Here is an 18,409-nt window from a genome sequence, read left to right as displayed (position 1 = left end):
GGACTGTCCTCATGGAGTTTTGGACATAGGTGACCAGTCTCCCCTGGGAGTGCATAAACAGAAAACCTAGAAGCCAAAAAAAAAGAGTGATCACTGGTATTTCTTGACTCATGTAGGCAAATTGGCCAGCTGACGACCGAAGACACAGAAGCTGGTCACAGCCAGGCCTCCTTGGTGCTCCCCTGGGACCCATCTTTCCAGGCCCCCCGAGTCCTGTGCAGGTCTGACCCCACCCCGCCCCGCCCTCAGGGCACCAGGCTTCCCGCTCACAGCTGTTTCATGATGGTTTTCCCTCCTCTGGTGGGCTCAGGATAACCACGTCCCAGGTGCTCCCCCAGCACCTGTCTCTCTCTGCAAGTCATGGTGGAGATGGTGGAAGCTGAGAGGCCTCAGGGTATTGGCCAAGGTGGCAGGGGCGACCCAGCCTTTCACACATGCCCTTAGCGCTTCCAAAACACCCAGTACCTACTTAGTGAGTGGATAGTTAGATGAAACTCTAGCCTATGTTATGGGGTCTCTGAGTCCTCCTGTCCCTGGGCCACCCTCTTTCATCCCTTCAACACTAGAGGTCCAGCTCGCCTGTCTCCAACATTGCCCAAAGATGGCTTGGACTGCCAACCAGCCCCCAGGCTGTGCTGACACCAAGGCACAGGCTACATGGACTACGGGCGCCCCTGAGCAGGAGGCAGTCCTGTACCCCAAGTAGGCAAGTGTCCTGCTGTCCCTGCTGCAGGGGCAGGAGGGGCATTCTAAGTCAGGCCGGCTCTCGCCCACCCCCCTTCCTCCTCCCCCACCACACGCACCATGACTTCTGTGATCCTCCTGATTCTTGGCTGCTGAATTCCCTGAAGGTCCAGCCAGAGCCAGCTGGTGGAGCAGGCAGAAACCCCTCTGGGGCTATGCCAGGGACTGGCATGCCCACCAGGTATAAGAAACGCACCTTCCTTTCCCATGCCAGTCAAGAGATTGCAGATGGATTCAAACTCAGAGCAATAACCCCCTCATCGCTGCCTGCTCAGTCCTGGGACCACCACCCTGGGTTCCCCAGAAGACACAAGCCAAGCCAGAGTGGGCTGGAGTGGCCTTGCTCCATTCAAGTTAGTTCCCATTCGATGTCTGAGGGCAATTCTCCAGCAAAGCCAGATCTGCTGCCCTGCCTCCTAGATGAGCCTTAGCTCCCCAGGATGGGAAGTGTCTCTGCACCCGTGACTCTTCAGCATGAGGGCTCACAGGGCAAATGTCATTTGGGCAGCTCCAAGGCCAAAGCCTCAAGGCAGCCTTAGCATGTGAGCACCCACCCACCAGGTCAGACACACCAGGGAACAGGCCCGGGCATCTGACTGAAATAGGCTCTCCCTCCTTGGGAAGAGAAGAGATTGCCAGTTAGTCAAATGGCCTGACCCACGCAGCAGGGGAGAGGACTGGTGCCCTTCCAGAAAGTGAGGCCCAGCTGTGTTCTCAAGGGAAGATGTCTCTGCACCCCAAGATCAAAGCAGGGCTCGTGAAGTTCGCTGGGCCTCTACCCCAGGCTCACCCCTGCCGAGTGGCCAGCCCCGGGACCAGACCGCTCCAGAATCAGCATTGCTGCGTGCACAAGCTAACTGCAGGGCAACTTCTTCTGGGGGGCTTTCCTGCTAGCAGGATTCCTGGTGTGTTCCAACTACCTCACCACCAGGGCACGGACCCAGTACCCTGCTACCTAAGGACCCCTGGTCTGTGTTCTGTGCCCCCCACACACACCTCTTGCTGTTTGTGGAGGTTGATGTTCTTCCTAAAATGCACCCCACCTGTCCAAATGCATGGCTTTGGAACGCCTCCACCAGGAAGTCTTCCCGGAATGGGTAAAGTTAAATTTTAGAGTCCAGTGGTTCCAGCGAAGGCCGGGAACTGAGAAGCAATGGGCTGGGGAGGGGAGGGGAGGGGGAGGTGACAGAACGTGCTACCAGCTTTCCAAAGGGCCGGACGAGTTGAGAATGTAGCAAGCACCACGAGGCAGCACAGTCCAATAGTGGCCAAATGAATCAATCACTAATAACCCGCCAGGGGGATGCTCTGAACAGAGGCCCGTGCTCGTGTAACCACGGCAACGGCAGACGCCTGGCGCCTGCTCATTAATACCACCCAGCACTAAGGCTTCCCTCGGGCTTGGCCCAGGGGGCATAAAGTAGCAATGTAGCAAATGTAGCAATAAGGGGCCTGGGGCTTCTAAGGGAGCAGGGGCTAAGTGGCTGGGCTTGGGCCTCAGAGGAGGGCTAGCTGTCCTGGGCGGGGAGCCCCTGCCACAACCCCCAAAGACCCCTGTTCCGTGTTCTGTGCCCACTCTATCTCATGATCGCGGACACGCCGGAACGGCCTCCGCACCGTGCATGTCGTTCTCGCTGGTTTCTTTTGCTGGAATTCGGGGGGTTGGACCCCAGGCACAGACAGGCTGAAAATAAATTACTTCAACCCACCACACTTCCGCTTATTCTTCATGTCTCCTTGGTTGAGTGGGGCGGGGGGTGAGGGGGGTGGTGCTTGAGGTTGTCAGCAGGATTTACCTGCAGAGAGAGACAAGCCACTCTCCCTCCAGCCTCAGTCCCCTCCAAGGTTCTCGGCTAGCTCTGCTTGCCTCGCCTAGCCTTGCCTCGCCACACCTGGCGGGGAAGGGGACACTGTGCCCCTGACTGCCAGCACCTGCTTAACAGGAGCGGTCTCTGGGAACAAAATCCAGGGGCCTGCAGGCACCCTTTCTCGAGTAAAGCCCGCAGGGTAGAAGTGGTGGCGGGCAGACAGGGCTCCCGTGGGAGTCCTCTTGGTTTCCTGAGCGACCAAAGATCTCCTCTCACTGTTAACGCCAAAGCCAAAGCCACGCGGCCCCTGCAAAGCAGGCTGCCAGAACAGAAGGCAACCACAGACCCCAGGCTGCCATCCTTCCGCGAGGCCTGGGGCACCTCCCGCCCGGCCGGCCATCTCCATAAGGGCAGATGCCCAGGGTCTTTGTTTACCACGCTGTCACTCTGTGTGCTCCTGATCCTTGTGACCACCGAGAGCGGAGCTCTCGCTCCAGGTCAGCCGGAGGCAGAGGTGGGCATTGGAACCCACACGAGAGGGGCTGCATATGCCCAGCTTCTCCTACCGCCATGTCCTTCCGGGATTCCTGACCTTCGGGACAAAGAACCGTGGAGGCCTGGTGGTCAAGTGTTTGGCTGCTAGTCAAAAGGCTGTGAGTTCGAACCTGCTAGCTGTGCTGCCTGGGGGAGAGGCCATCTGTTTCTGCAAGACCTTGCCAACCCAAACCCATTGCGGTGAGTTGATTTGCCCTCCTAGCAGAGACCTGCCCCATCGGGTTTCCAAGGCTGTAAATCTTTATGGAGGCAGACTGCTGCGTCTTTCTCCCAAGGAGCGGAGGGTGGATTTGAACCAACCACTTTCACAACTGTCATGAGCACACAAGGCAATACTCAATCAAATATTCAATAACACGTAACACTCTTTATTCAAACGGGAACAATCCAAACAAGGTTCATTTCAACAAATACCTTCAACAATCTGAGCATAAACTCATGTCTATGAATATACTTCAAAGATCAAACAGAGTTCTATCAGCATAGTTATAATTAAAATCCACTGCACACATGACTGCTACATCATAGGTGTACTCACCCCTGACACGCTCTCCATGTGAGGGTCTGCATCATAGGAGATCTGAGGTCTGTGGCCTTTGGGGGCTACTTTTATATCATTTATTGATGTCATTATAGACATCATCATGATTTGACCAGTTTCCCCTCTCAAGTAAACAAATTAGCAGTAAACAAATTAAGTGATAAATATCATTGCTCAGCTAGTTTCCTTTCTAATGCAAACAAGTTGTAATAAATAACATGCTTCAGCTAGTTTTCTTTCTATCATAAATAATAAGAAATAACAAGTGCTCTGGTCAACCACTGCACCAGCAGGACCCCTTCTGCAAAGAGAGCCGTGGAAACCCTATGGGGCAGGCCTCCTATAGGGTCATTAAGGGTTGGAAACGACGCCATGGCAAAGGGTTAGGGGCATAATAAAGCCTTCCCTCACTCGGTGCCAGCTTCTAATGGTTCTCGGATGCCCCAAAGCATCAAGATCCCAGGAAGGTGTCCCTGGTCCTAGACATTTTCCCCGAGGTGGCTGCCTCCAAATCTCGCGGTTCAGAGAAGCATCCTGACTCCTGCAGGAATCCCTCCATCAACCTTCCTGAGCGGAAGGAGTCCTTGGCAGAAATTCCTACGTGGAAGTAGGGCTCCTTCCCCTGCACCCCTCCTTCAGCACCTGTAGAGGCGCTATGGGGTCTGCTCTGGCCCCAGTACACCCACCCAGAGGCTGGCTGCCCTGACCAAAGAAGGGCTGAGGCTGTCTTGTTTTACAGGGGCCTGGGGATGGGGGTGCAGCTGGGTGGGAATTCCATCTGGAATCACACTCTCTGGAACATTCCTGCTGCTCCCAAAGTGTGGGCTTGGAGCGACCTGACTGGGTCTGGCTTATTTCAGCTGACAAAACAGAGCCCAGGCCAACTCCAGAGACTGAGCCCCACACCCTCAGCCTGTCCTATGACTCAAAGCAGTGATGGAGGTGGGGAAACGCTGGGCCATCTCAGGGATGGGTTAGGTATGAAACAACCCCCACCCACCCCCAACTTAGTAGCTGTGTAACCTTAAGGCATGTCCTCCTTTCTGAACAAGAGTAAGCAAACAACAGACTCACTGCCATCACCGCCATCCCTGTGGGTTCTGAGACTGTAACTCTTTACTGGAGTGGAAAGCCCCGTCTTTCTCCTGCGGAGCTGCTGGGGTTTGAACTAGCCAACCAGGCAGAGCACGGCCCAAAGAGTAACCACGAAGCCACCAGGGCTCCTGAAATGAGAACAAGAAGAAGGTCTAACTCTTAGGCTTGTTGTGAATGAAGAGAAAAGTGTCCACCAAATGGACACTCGCTGCGCTTTACTTTTTTTTTTGCAAGGACCCCGGTGATGCAGTGGTGGAGCATGGGCGGCTAACCACAGGTCGGCGAGAGGAGAAAGATGTGACCACAGCCTTTGGAACCCTTTGGGGGCAGTTCTACTCTGCCGTATGGGGCTGTGAAGAGTCAGGATCGACTGGGTGGCAAACCAGAAAGTCAGCAATTGGACTCCAACGGCGGCTCCCCAGGAGAAAGATGAAGCTGTCTTCTCCAGCCCTGATTTAAAACCTCAGCAGCCCGCAGGGGCAGTTCCACTCTGTCCTCTAGGGCCGAGCTGAGTCCGAGTCTCCTGGATGGCAGCGGGTAGAGGGACGGGTATTGTATCTGAGGAGGCGTGGTGGGGAAGTGGGGTTCGATTTCAAGTCTCTAGTCTATAGACACTCTCCCCGGAGGGCCTGTGCCTGAGAAGCAGCCTCCTCTAACAGCATGGAGACATGGGCTTTTTTCACCAGGGCAGGTGCTCCCTCCCTTGGCCTGTAACCATCTCATTCCTCTCTTTCCCTATTCGGGGCCTGGGTCCCTCTTTGTGTGCCCCTCGGTGGTCTCAGTCAGTAATCCTGCTTTATTGCTGTTAGGCACCATCCTAACAGATTCTGACTCGCAGCAACTCACAGAACAAAGAAGGACGGCCCCTGAGGGTTTCCTAGCAGCCAATCCCCAGGTCTTTTCTGCATCGGGCCTGGAACTAACAAGCTTTCAGTTAACAGCCCAGGACTCAACTCTTGTGCAGCAGAAGGCTTTTCCCTCTGAGCTTGGACAGAAAGGTGGACAGGAAGGGGCCCCTGCTCTCCGCAGAGACTCCTGTGTGGGCTGGCCGGCGTCCAGGATTGCTTTGTGTAGATCAGGATTCCGAGCTTTGGTTCAGAAGTATTTCATTTCAGGTCTGTGTCTAAGAGCCCAGTCTTCAGACGATGGGTGGGGTGGGGCCTCTTCTGAGAAGTCCTGATACCCCCACACAGACTTGCATTAGCCTCTACAGATGAAGTGCCCTCCTTCCTAAAATAGCCAACCAAGCAACAGAGGTCTAGTTTCCCTCTTCCACCATTACCTCATGAGACAGGGTGGGATGGAAGGAGACAAGACCCTGCCTGGCTCTTCCTGTTGCCATCCCTGTTATCAGGGGATATTAGCACTGAAGAGAGCCAGAGACTTTCTGGTCCAACTGTGTGTGTGTGTGTGAGTGTGTGTGTGTGTGTGTGTGTGTTATATTTCTGTCTGTTTATTGAAGCATCATTGGCATATACTACTGTATGTGATCAATTTTAACACTTATCCATGTCAACCCCACCAGAAATGAAGACAGATTAGAATTCCAACACCCCAAAATGTTTCTCCTATCACTTTATAGTTAATTCCCCACCTCACCCACACACATCCCTGCACGCCACCTACTCATCTGTTTTCTGATACGTCATGTTGTGGTTTCCAAAAACAGAAGCACATGGAGCACATGTGGCCCTCTGAGTCTGACCTGGCTCACTTAGCATGATAACCCACTGTGACAGGTTCTCGGCAGTACATTCCTCGGCACCGTGTTTTTGTACATAAAGAAACTGAAGTCCAAGGAAGAGCAGAGCGTGTGGGGACATCGGGCTCAGAGTCTGGGTCTGGACTACCGCCTGGTCCCTCAGCTCTGTTGGTCACAACTCTCCCGTAAGAAGGCCTCTTGGTTACCCCTCAACATTGGGAAGCCCCTATTTGAGAAAACATCTGATCAAAGAACCTGCACATTGTTTATTCATCTGACGGAGATGACTTTCTTTGAAACAAAGAAAAAGAATGGTGGTATCAAGCAGGCATCATTTATTCAGCCAGCAAGCAGTGCGTGGTACACCTCTGGGTGTGTAGGCCCTGCGTAAAAATTCTGGAGCTCCCCATCGCCATCACCGAGTTGATGAAATAAGGAAATGATCAAAAGTAAGCAGAAGCAACGAGCCAGAACAGACTCCAGGTGGAGGGGCTCAGGATAGACGGGGGTAACCGTGGGAACCAGGCAGTCTAGCGATGACCTGTGACTTCTCCCTACTAGAGATCCAAAAGTCCACAAATTCTAAAGCAGTTCAAGGAGCCCTGGTGGCATCGTGGGACAATTGCTCCTTAGAAGAAAACTAAGGCTGCCTCCTACTATAAACAGATTCACAGCCTCAGAAATCCCTCATCAGGAGCAGCCCAATGTGTAAACACTATGCCACCGGGGTAGATGCAGCGTTCTTAAAACCCAAGAGCGAAAAAGACAAATAATCCAAGGAAGTGGGCAAAGGCTATCTGCAGGCGTGTCTCGAAAGAAGATATCCACCTAGTGGACAGCACATGAGAAGCTGCTGGACGTCATGAACCGCTAGGAACCTGACCATCATGAAAAGGACAGATCATGACATGTGTCTGCGAGGATGTGGCGAAATTGGTTCCATGTCACTACTAGAAGGAATGCAAAATAGGGAAATCACTTTGAACAACAATCTGGCAGTTCTTCAACTGCATGGTGTTACCATATGACCCAGAAATTTTAGCCCTAGGTGTACACCCAAAAGAAATGAAATGGTCATGCAAAAAAAATTGGACACTAATGTTCATAGCAACATGGTTTAAAATAACCAAGAGGACACAACCAAATGTCCATCAAGGGATGATGGCTATACAAATTGTGGTCTATCTGGGCAATGGAATATTATTTGGCAATGAAAAAGAATGGAGCCTTGATACATGCTGGACCATGGATGAGCCTTGAAATCATTATTAAAGTCCATCAGGAAAAAGTCACGCTATTATATGATTCCATCTGTATGGAATGTCTAGACTAGAAAAGTCTACAGAGACTGAAAATAAATTAATGAAAGTTTGAAGGTAAAAAATGAGAGTTACTTATAGGGGTGGTAAAAGTATTCTACAATGTATCATGCTGGTTGTGGCGCACACGGACTGGCACATGTTACATTGGTGCGCTGCATGGTAAGTGAATCGTTGTCATAAAACTGCTCACGGGGAAATTGGGGGGGAAAGGAGCGAGGAAGGAAATGGGAGTAGGTGACTCCAGGTCAGGAATAACGCCAAGCCTGGTTTTCCAAGTTGCCAACAGGACAGTGCTAACCCCTAGAGAAAGAGTGAAGAGAACCACAGAGGACTTTGAAACCCTGCCAAGTGTCAGAGACAGGGCCTGCAGGTGCCAGGTCAGCCCAGAGACAGGGGCCTACTTCAGCGGTCTCTGCCCGCTCTGGGAATTCAAGCCCTTGAGTCCCCCTTGTAGGGAACTAATTTAATTAGATGGGTTAGCGATCTGCAGGATAAGAGATCCACTCAACACACTCCCCTGCACCCAATCTGAGCCTTGATTCCCAAAGCTTTAACCTGCAGGAACGCTCAGCTTGTCTGTGGACGAAAAGTCAGAAGACTCTGGTTCTAGTCTGGGATCTGCTGCCACTCACCATGTGACCTAAGGCAGTTGGGGCAGCCTGAAGCAGGCGTTAAATGCAAAGAGTCCAGGCCTCCTCCCAGCGGTTCTGTAGCTGGAGGTTGAAGGACTTGACTGATTGGCCCCTTTAATTGGTCGAAGGGGCCTTCCAAAGAAGCCTACTGAGGCTTGCCCCTCGTGCTTGGGGCCCGTTATGAGAAGGGAGCAGTCCTGGAGGAGGACATCAGGCTTGGTAGCATGTCAGGGACTCTGTGACTACAATGGGCTTACAGCTAGCAATGACTGACGACAGTCCAGGACCCGGCATTGACTCGGGTCCCTATGAATCAGAGCTGACTCAACAGCATGTCACAACAATGTCCGGGGGGGTTCTGCGGCAACAGCCTGCGGGACTAGGTGGTCCCTATGTTTTCTAAGACTCTGGACCTGGAGGACTCGACGCTTAGATTAAAGTTTAGAAAAGGCATGCGCCTCCTGTCCACTTATTTGCCAATCAGACATGCCCCCCTTCATCCTCTCCCTGTGTAAACAGAGGCAAGGTGTGGCTGCACACAGATGTCCCCTAACCCAACTCCCACCCCGACCTCGGCTCTCTCCTGGACACCTTCACAAAGTAGAGTCTTGCAGTAATCAATCCTAAAAAGGCCCTCACTTAGGGGTTACAGTAGTTGCATGTGTGAGTGGACAGCTACACATCTGTATTCATACACAGGCACATACATGACAATGAACCGATCTGTTGAACGCTTCTGTTCAAGCAAGACTTAGCCAAGGTGAACTGGCTGAGCCTGCAGACAATGGCGGAGCCACACAGAAACAAAGCAAAAGCCATGGGATCGCGGGGAAAGACAAATGACAAATGGGCGGAGTGAGTCTTCCTCAGGCTCTGGTGTGAAGTCATGTGATTAGCTGTCTTGACATGCCCAGGGGCTTGCGACATCCACACTCGTGTGCGCACACACAAACAACCTCCGAACCAACTCTCCCTGGACAGGCACAAAGCAGAGGTGACCTTAACACTGCTCCCACCTCCCCCTCAGCCTTCAGCACTAAGCCTCGTGATGCACTCAGGATTTCAGCTGTGGGCTGAAGCAAACAAACAACAAAAAAGAAAGCCACCGGCCCCTAACGTTCCCTTTGGCGCTCACACGGGATGCCAGCTGGTGAGCCCCCAGAACTTCTGCCAGTTCCCTCCGTGTTCCATGTCACTCCCCAGTCCCTGCTGCTGCTCCCACCCGACCACGACCAGCCTCTCCTTGTGGCAGAATGGGATCGACCACTCCGCGACTGGCGTTGCCAGGAGGAAGGCGGATGTGACAGAAGGCAGGAGTGCACCTTCGTCAGTGAGGCAAGACGGGTGACTACTCCCAGGGGCCGGTGTGAAGGAACATGAGCCCCAGGAGGGCTTCATGCACATGTGTTGATTAAGACTGACTAGAGGGCGGGCATTGCTACTCTTGTAGAGTCAAGTAAAAGTGGCTTTTGTCCTCAAAAACCACACTTTGTAGACGACAGAGATATGTAAACCACCAGTAGTGACACAAAGCGAGGAAGCATGGGTATCAGAGGGGACAGTGAATTGCACGGACCAGTGGGACGAAGGAAGAAGGTGACCTGATGCCAGTCAATGGGTTGATTGCCTTGTTATGGCCTTTCTCCCCACGGTCTTGTCACTTTCACCACATGATTGAGTGGAATGATACCAATGAGGGGCTGGTGGCCCATCAATTGGACAATTTGCTAATGATTCGAACAAGGTGCATGGAGTGGGAATGGAACCAGGCAAGTAAGTCATGTGGAATCCAAATAAGGGGAGTTGGTTAGTTTTGCCATCCCACTGGGATTAAAAGAGATTGGGGGTGGGTGGGGGGCTTCTCTATGACCAAGAAAGACAACTGGAACTGGAAATACAGCACATCCATTGGGCCTAGGGTCCCCGTGCAAAGAACCTCCTAGACCCAACAGCATGAGAGCTATATAATACTGTAGACAGCGTAAGGCAGTAAGTACACCGAGAACTGGCAGCAGTAGAACCAGGAGACCAAACCACAGGAGATGATGTGGTGGTGGGCTCCCTGACCCAACTTTGGGTTGGAGGATTCCTGGAAGGCCTAAGATCACCAACACACAACACAGAGTGAGAAAAAGCTGAGTATTTTTAGGCAGAAGGCGTGCTGGCATAGTGGGATGTCCCCTGGCATTTGTTGGTTGAGCTAGACTTGCAGACTCATGAAACTAGAGGGCTGAACACCAAAGCAGAATGGGTACCTCTTGGCACACAGTAGCAGAACGAAAGAGCTTTGTAATACTTGCCCAAGCAGAGAAAGTCTGGGCTGATCCAAGGGTCTCAGGGGCAAAGGGTCAAGAGACCGAGAAACTGTTCCGATCAAAAAGGTATATGCTGAGTTGCTCTTATCCTGATTGTCACCTGCCATTTCCATAATAAACGTCATCACTTTAAACATTGTCCGTGAGTTCTGCGTGGCCATTGAAATGGCTTATTGAAGCCGAAAGAGAAGTAGAGTGCTGTGGAGGGCTGGCTAGTGTCAGATTGACTTTTTTAAAAAAAAGCTGGAGACAGGATGTATTTTTGAAACCCAGTTCATAAGAATCAGCATCAGATGGATGGTGATTCTCTCCCCTCCACCCCCCACCACCACTGAAGTTCGAGGAAGTCAAACACCCAGCCACACCTTGTTCATGACCTGCTTGTTTAGCAAGCATCGGGTGGCCCCTCGAACTGGAACATAGAGTATAGAGGACTGGAGGGAAGTGAAAGCTAACGGGTAAAACTAGAGACCAAAGAGAGACTAAGCCTTCACTCGCTGCCTTTAAGTCAAGTCTGACCCATAAAGACCCTATAGGACAGAGCAGAACAGCCCCTATGGCTTTCTGAGAGTGTGATTCTTTACAGGCGAACTGAGCAGCTAGTAGGTTCAATTTGCCGACGTTGGGGTCAGCAGCCAACGTGTACTCACTCCGCCCCCAGGCCCCCTCTGGAAAGGGTTAGTACCGGGGTAATGTCTAACAGTAAGGATGGAGGGGGAGGCAGATTCACCAGGTACTGCAGTAGAATGGAAAGCTCCTTGGTGGCAGCCAATATGGGGGTTGGAAATGGAGAAGCAATGTGAAAGTTTCCAGGGGAGTCAAGCCCGGGGGGAGGAACTGTGTGGGCTTAGTAGACTCAAAACAGGGTCAAAAGAAGATGAGGATAGATCAGATTTCCTAGGACTAAGGCAGCAAGGGGGTGAAATGATAGAAGGGTGGAGTTTGTTCCATGAGGGCTAGAGCGATTGTGAGGCACCCAGGTTATGCCTGTGGTTGTTGACTGTTAGGTACAACTGAGTTGATTTCAACTCATAGTGACCCCTATGTTCAACAGCATGAAACCTTGCCCAGTCCGCCACCATCCTCACAACTGTAGCTATGTTTTAAACCCATTATCATAGCACTGTCAATCCATTTCTTTGAGTGTCTTCCTCAATTTTAATAAGCATGATGTCTTTTCTCCAGGGATTACTCCCTCCTGAATCCATTACCCAAATATATGAGACACTGCCTTGCCAAATGCCCTTCTAGAGAACATTCTAGTTGTACTTCTTCCAAAATAGATGTGTTTGTTCTTCTGGCAGTCAGTCCATGGTGTTGCCTATCAATTCTTCACTAGCACCATCACTCAGAGGCACTGATTCTTCACTGGTCTCTCGTATTCATTGTCCAGCTTTTGAATGAATGCGAGGCATTGAAAATACCCTGGCTTGGAGGACGGATGATCCCTTCAGGACCAGTGGTTGAGTGGTGATACTGGGAGGGCAGAGGGAGGGTGGGGTGGAAAGAGGGAACCGATTACAAGGATCTACATGTGACCTCCTCCCTGGGGGACGGACATCAGAAAAGTGGGTGAAGGGAGACATCGGACAGGGCAAGCTATGACAAAATACCAATTTATAAACTATCAAGGGCTCATGAGGGAGGGGGGAGCGGGGAGGGACGGAGAAAATGAGGACCTAATGCCGGGGGCTTAGGTGGAGAGCAAAAGTTTTGAGAATGATGAGGGCAATGAATGTACAAATGTGCTTGACACAATTGATGTATGTATGGATTGTGATAAGAGTCGTATGAGCCCCTAATAAAACGATTTTTTAAAAATACCCTGGCTTGGGTCAGACACACCTTAGTCCTGAAAGTGATATCTTGGCTTTTAAGCACTTTAACGACGTTTTTATAGCAGATTTGCCCAATGCAGTATGTTGTCCGCATTCCTGACCGCTGCTTCCATGTGCATTGATTATGGATGGGAATAAAATGAAATCCTTAACAACTCCAATATTTTCCTAGTTTGTCAAGATGTTCTTATTGGCCCAGTTGTAAGGCATTTTCTCACACTGTTTTACAGCTTTCTTACACTGAGGTGTCATCCATCCTAAGCTGTAGCCGTTGATCTTCATCAGCATGTGCTTCAAGTCAATATATGCCTTTCAGCAGCAGAATGAGTGGCTAGTGAGCCATTCGCCAATCCTGATGACACCTTCTTCTTCCTAACGGCCAGGTTCTTGAATCATTTGTTCACCAGACAGATTGGAGTCTGTGCGGTGAAAAGATGCAACCTGACACCCACCTCTCCTGATTTTAAACCATGCGGTATGCCCTTGTTTCAAGGACTCCTGATGATTTACGTGCAGGTGCCACGGGAGCGCAATGAATTGTTCTGGAAATCTCCATCTTTGCACTGCTGTCCATCATGTTATGGGATCCACGCAGTCATATATCTCTGCAGAGTCAATAAAACCCAGCTAGAGAACATGCTAGTGTCTTCTGACTCTGGCTTAAATTTTGAGCAGTTCCTTGTCAATGTCCTGCGGCAACTGATTTTGATTTTTTCAATCATTCCCACATTCCGTCAGATCGCTTTTCTTTGGAATGGGCACAGATATGGATCTCTTTTGCCTGGTTTCCAAGTCTCTTGACGAACAGCGGGGGGCTTCCAACGTTACCTTTGTTTGTTGAAACATCTCAATTGCTCTTCTGTCGATTCCTGAAGCCCTTTCTTAAACTCACCAAAGCCTTCAGCACAACTTGGGCTTTTCCTCCAGTGCTATCAGTTCCTTATCGTATGCTTTCTCCTGAAGTGTCCATGGGGGTAACTGACCTGGAGATGAACGAGTAGGCTGGAATGGAGGAGCCAAGAATCCAGCAAGCCAAAAGGGTGTAGGTTGCACCAGCGAATGCTAAGTGTAACTCAGAATGACAAACGTTGAGGAACTGCGCTGAGGAGGAGCCTGAGAGTTGAAGACAAGAGTCTTTTTCCCAGAGGAACGTGGAGACAGGACCTAGAGATCCAGCGGGCAAGGTATTGAGGCTGGGAAGAGACTAGAATGGCCAACCAGTGCTCTTTCAGAAGAGGCAGGGGCTCCTGGACAGTCCACTGATCATTGGCCAGAAAGTAAGGCCAGAGCCATGACTGCTTCCAATTTTATTCCAATCCTCCTCCTGACACACTTTTCTCCACCACCTACATCCCTTCCGGAAATACAAGCCAGTCCCACCTGGAAGCCGGTGCTGTGTGTGGTGCCTGCGCAGTGGAGCCCGCAGCAGGCTTGTCATCAGCTTCCTGCCCTCCCTTTCATCTGCCATCCCAGCAGGCCTTGCCACAGCAGTTCTCCGGGAAAGTCTGGTGAAAGCTCCCCATCCCTCGGGCTTCCTTCCGCAGTCATCCTGCAGAGCTGCCTCCTCGGTGAGGCAGTCTGAAGATGACAACCCTTTGGTTTTTCAGGAATTAGAGCCCTCGCTATGGCTCAAGGTGAAATGCCTCCAACCGAATGTCAGTCTCCATGAACCTGGCAGAGGGAAGATTCTCCTTCACCTGCCGCTCCCCTGTCACCTTTCGTTTTCCTGGCCCCAGAAGCAACCTGCATGATGTCCTCCCAGCTTTTCTATTTAGGACATTGCCTCCAGGTCCTTTAAAACCAGGTTAGACACCCCTAAAATGTCTCCGTGTGGCCATAGAAGGCTGGGCACATTCCTGACAAGAAAACAAGATTCTCTCATCCTCCCCACAAAAGGTTCCATTGACAGCCCCCCACCGCGTAAACTGTAATAGAAAGAAAATCAACGATGGCAATTTGGAGTAAAAGGGCCAGGCCTCCAACACATGCGGGTCCTTTCATGTACTACTGGCCGCAGACAGACCAGGCCAGTCAGTGATTTCAAAGACTGCTTTCTGCACCCTGAGGCATACACCCTTCTGCCTGCTCATGTCAGCCATTTTGCAAAGCCCAACTTTGCAAACACGTTGTCAGATGAGCAGGGGTTACTGCAAAGGTGTCTGACACTCTGATGTCCTTAGGGACTTGCTGCGGAGGGGGCTGCTTCTATCTGATGCCCCCGAATGCCCCCATGCAGACGGGCTTGGCGAGCTAGAATCTGGCTGTCTTTTCCTGGCGGTCAATCAGGGGCTCTCAGCACACTAGGCCAGCTGGCTGCTCCCAGCCCCTTAGTGCTTCCAACCAGCTGCTCACTGTACCTTGAGAAGAACAAATCATTTTCAGAGAACAGAAAATCAAGCAAATTACAGCAGCAACACTCATCTCCCTTAAGTTCTAAATCCGGGCTCCAATTGGAGGGCTCAAAGCTCGGAGATGTCTCAAGCCTTCCCGGGCAGTGAGCACATGAGCTGGGTGGTGGTGGGGGGGGGAGCAGTTTGGGCCTCTGGAAAGAGAACTCCCTTTTATTTCTGGAACCATTGCTCCTGTATCAGTCATTGAAGCTGGGCACCAGGCACCCAAAGCTGTGCCCCCATGGTGTTTACTAAAATATGTGGCCTAGAAAAAGATCTCATCACACAGATCTGAAGTGTCCAACTGAGAGGCATAGCCGGGGGACGTGTCCTTTGAGAGTAACCACCACATCCTGAGCTGTCTCTAACTCGGGGGTGACACCAAGGATATCAAGAATGTTTTTCTCTTGTCCAGAATTCGACTGTTGTCGAGTCCGTTCTGAGCCCGGTCCTGCGCCAGCCTCCCAATCGTTCCTCTGATGGAGCCCACTGTTGTAGCCACGGTGTCCACCCATCTTGTATGGGGCCTTCCTCTTTATCGCCGCCCCTCTCCTTGACCAAGCAGTTCCTTTTCCAGGGACTGGGCTCTCCTGATGACATCAAGAACACATTTGCAAAGAAGTCTCAGGAGCATTCTGGCTGTCCTTCTCCCAAGACAGAGTGACTTGTTCTTTGGACAGCCGTGGCACTTTGAATAGCCTCTGGAAGCACCATAATTCAAATGCATCTCTTCCTCCGTCTTCCTGGTTCAGTGTCCACCTTTCACCTGCATCGGAGGCCATTAAAAACACCATGGCTCAGGACAGGCACGCCTCAGTCCTCACAGTCACACCCTGGCTTCTCGAGAGTTTCAAGAAGTCAAGCAGCAGATTTCTCCAACACAATGCATCGTTTGGTCTTTGGACCGCTTAGAATTCTATATTGGCACCTAGAAGATTATTTTCTGATTCCAAAGTGTTGAGTTCAGTTCAGGGCAGCTTCCCTGTTCTGTTCATGAAACTTTGGGACATTAAAAAAGACTTGGGAAAATAACTGGGTAGAAAAGATTATTCTATTCGCTCTGTGCCCAGTCTACATTTTTCTTAAAAACAAATAAATAATTTTAAAATACATAAATAAAAGGATTATTTTCTAAGCAAATAAATGCTTAAAATATGATCTGCTAAGGATGTTCTCCCACTTGGCTGTCAGTTTGTGGTACTGTGGTGGCTTGGGTGCTGCTGTGCTGCCGGAAGCTCTGTCACTGGTGTTTCAAATGCCACCAGGGTCGCCCAACATGAACAGGTTGCAGCGGAGCTTCCAGACCAAGCGCAGACAGCGAGGAAGAGCTCGGCTCCCCATCCAGAGGAGGACATCATTTCGAAGCATCTTCAGATACTGAAAGCCTAAACCAAGGCAGCAGAGCATCGTCAGAGAGACTGCTGGAGGATGGGCCTCTCGGGTCCAAGGAACTTCGACACGTGGCTGAAGAGGAGCTGATTTCCGGGAGGGGAGTCAACTGTGGTGACATGAGTCGGGTACAGCCTGTGGGGTGCAGCCTTCGGGATCTTCATTTGCTGATGGGGCACCCCTCAAGGTCAAGAAAAACACTTGCAAAAATCTTCTAAGGATTGTAACTTGGAATGTGTGATGTATGAATTTAGGAAAATTGAAAGTGGCCAAAAATGAACTGGAACTCATGAAGATTGATACCTCAGGCATTATTGAGCTGAAATGGACTGGTATTGGCCATTTTGAGTCAGAAAATCATATGATTGACTCTGTTGGGGATGATACAATAAGGAGGAATGGTGCGGCATTCATTGTCAGAAAGGATCTTGCTAAATCCACCATGAAATACAGTACAATCTGCGATTGGAACAGATCTAGCCACCGTCAAGGAAATCCAATCAGTGAACTATTATTCAAATGTATGCACCAACTGCAAAAGCTAGTGATGAAGAAATTGAAGAATTCTACCAATGACTCCAGTAAGAAATTGATCAAAGATGCATTGATAGTTATTGGCAATTGGGATGCAAATGTTAGAAACAAAGAGGAAGGAACAGTAATTGGACAAGATGAACTTAGTGATAGAAATGAAGCTGGAGATCACATGATAGAATTTTGTAAAACCAATGACTTATTCGTAGCAAATGCCTTTTTTCAACAACACAACAGGTGACTAAACACATGGGCTTCCCAAGGTGGAATACACAGAATTCAAATCTGTGGGAAGACACGATGGAGACGCTCAATAGCAGCAGCTGTAGCCAGACCAGGACCCAACAGTGGAACGGACCATCAACTGCTCCTATGTACGTTCAAGATAAAGCTGCAGAAAATGAAAACAAGTCCGCAGGAGCCAGAATCCGACCTTCAGTCTATCCCACCTGAATCTCAAGAACCTCTCAAGAGCAGAGTTGACACATTGAACTCTGATGACCGAAGATCTGAGGCGCCGTGGAAGGACACCAGGACCATCATTCATGAAGAAAGCAAAAGATCACGAAGAAGACAGGAAAGAAAGAAAAGATCAAGTGGATGTCAGAAGAGACTCTGAAACTCACTCTTCATCGGAGTCGCTAAAGCAAATGGAAGGAAGAATGAAGTCGAGGAGCCGAATAGAAATGTCAAAGGGCAGCTCCAGAAGAGAAAGCCCAATATTATATTGAAATGTTCAAGGACCTAGAATTAAAAGCCCCAAAGAAAGAACAGGCTCAGCATGTCTGACACTGAAAGAGCTTACGCACAAAGTAAAGTCTCCAGCTGCAGTCTTTTTTTTTTTTTTTAACATTTTATTAGGGGCTCATACAACTGTTATCCCAATCCATACACACATCAATTGTGTAAAGCACATTTGTACATCGTTTCTCAAAACATTTTCTCTCCATTTAAACCCCCGACATTAGGTCCTCATTTTTCCCCTCCCTCCCCGCTCCCCCCTCACTCATGAGCCCTTGATAGTTTATAAATGGGTATTTTGTCATATCTTGCCCTGTCCGACTTCTCCCTTCATCCGCTTTTCGGTTGTCTGTCCCCCAGGGAGGAGGTCACACACAGTTCCATGTAATCGGTTCCCTCTTCCCTACCCATTCTCCCTTTACCCTCCCTGTTTTGCCACTCACACCACTGGTCCTATAGGGCTCATCCATCCTGGATTCCCTGTATTTTCAGTTCCTATCTGTACCAGTGTACCTCCTCTGGTCTAGCCAGTCTTGCAAGATAGAATTCGAGTCATGGTAGTGGGAGCGGGGAGGAAACCTTTAGGAACTAGAGGAAAGTTGAATTTCTCATCATTGTTACATCGCACCCTGACTGGCTCATCTCCTCCCCTAGACCCCTCTGCAAGGGGATCTCCAGTGGCCTACTAATGGGCTTTAGATCTCCACTCCGCACTCCCCCCATCATTCACTATGGTAAGATTTTTTGTTCCCAGCTGCAGTCTTGAAAGACATTTTGCAGTATGTAAATCTGCTATCCAAGAC

General features: G+C 50.3%; 1 non-coding gene across 1 annotated transcript; it reads left to right on the top strand.

Annotated features, from left to right (window-relative positions):
- The first annotated feature begins 15,889 nt into the window (after positions 1 to 15,889).
- Positions 15,890 to 16,021, top strand: LOC115868866. Its single transcript, XR_004045832.1, has one exon. It is a non-coding gene; the product is annotated as a small nucleolar RNA SNORA36 family (small nucleolar RNA).
- The last annotated feature ends 2,388 nt before the right edge of the window (positions 16,022 to 18,409 follow it).

The sequence above is a fragment of the Echinops telfairi genome, unplaced genomic scaffold (genome assembly GCF_000313985.2).
Source record: "Echinops telfairi isolate 266 unplaced genomic scaffold, ASM31398v2 ScPeMD7_18;HRSCAF=68, whole genome shotgun sequence".
NCBI classification, from domain to species: domain Eukaryota; kingdom Metazoa; phylum Chordata; class Mammalia; order Afrosoricida; family Tenrecidae; genus Echinops; species Echinops telfairi.
This window is presented reverse-complemented; position numbering and strand designations above follow the sequence as displayed.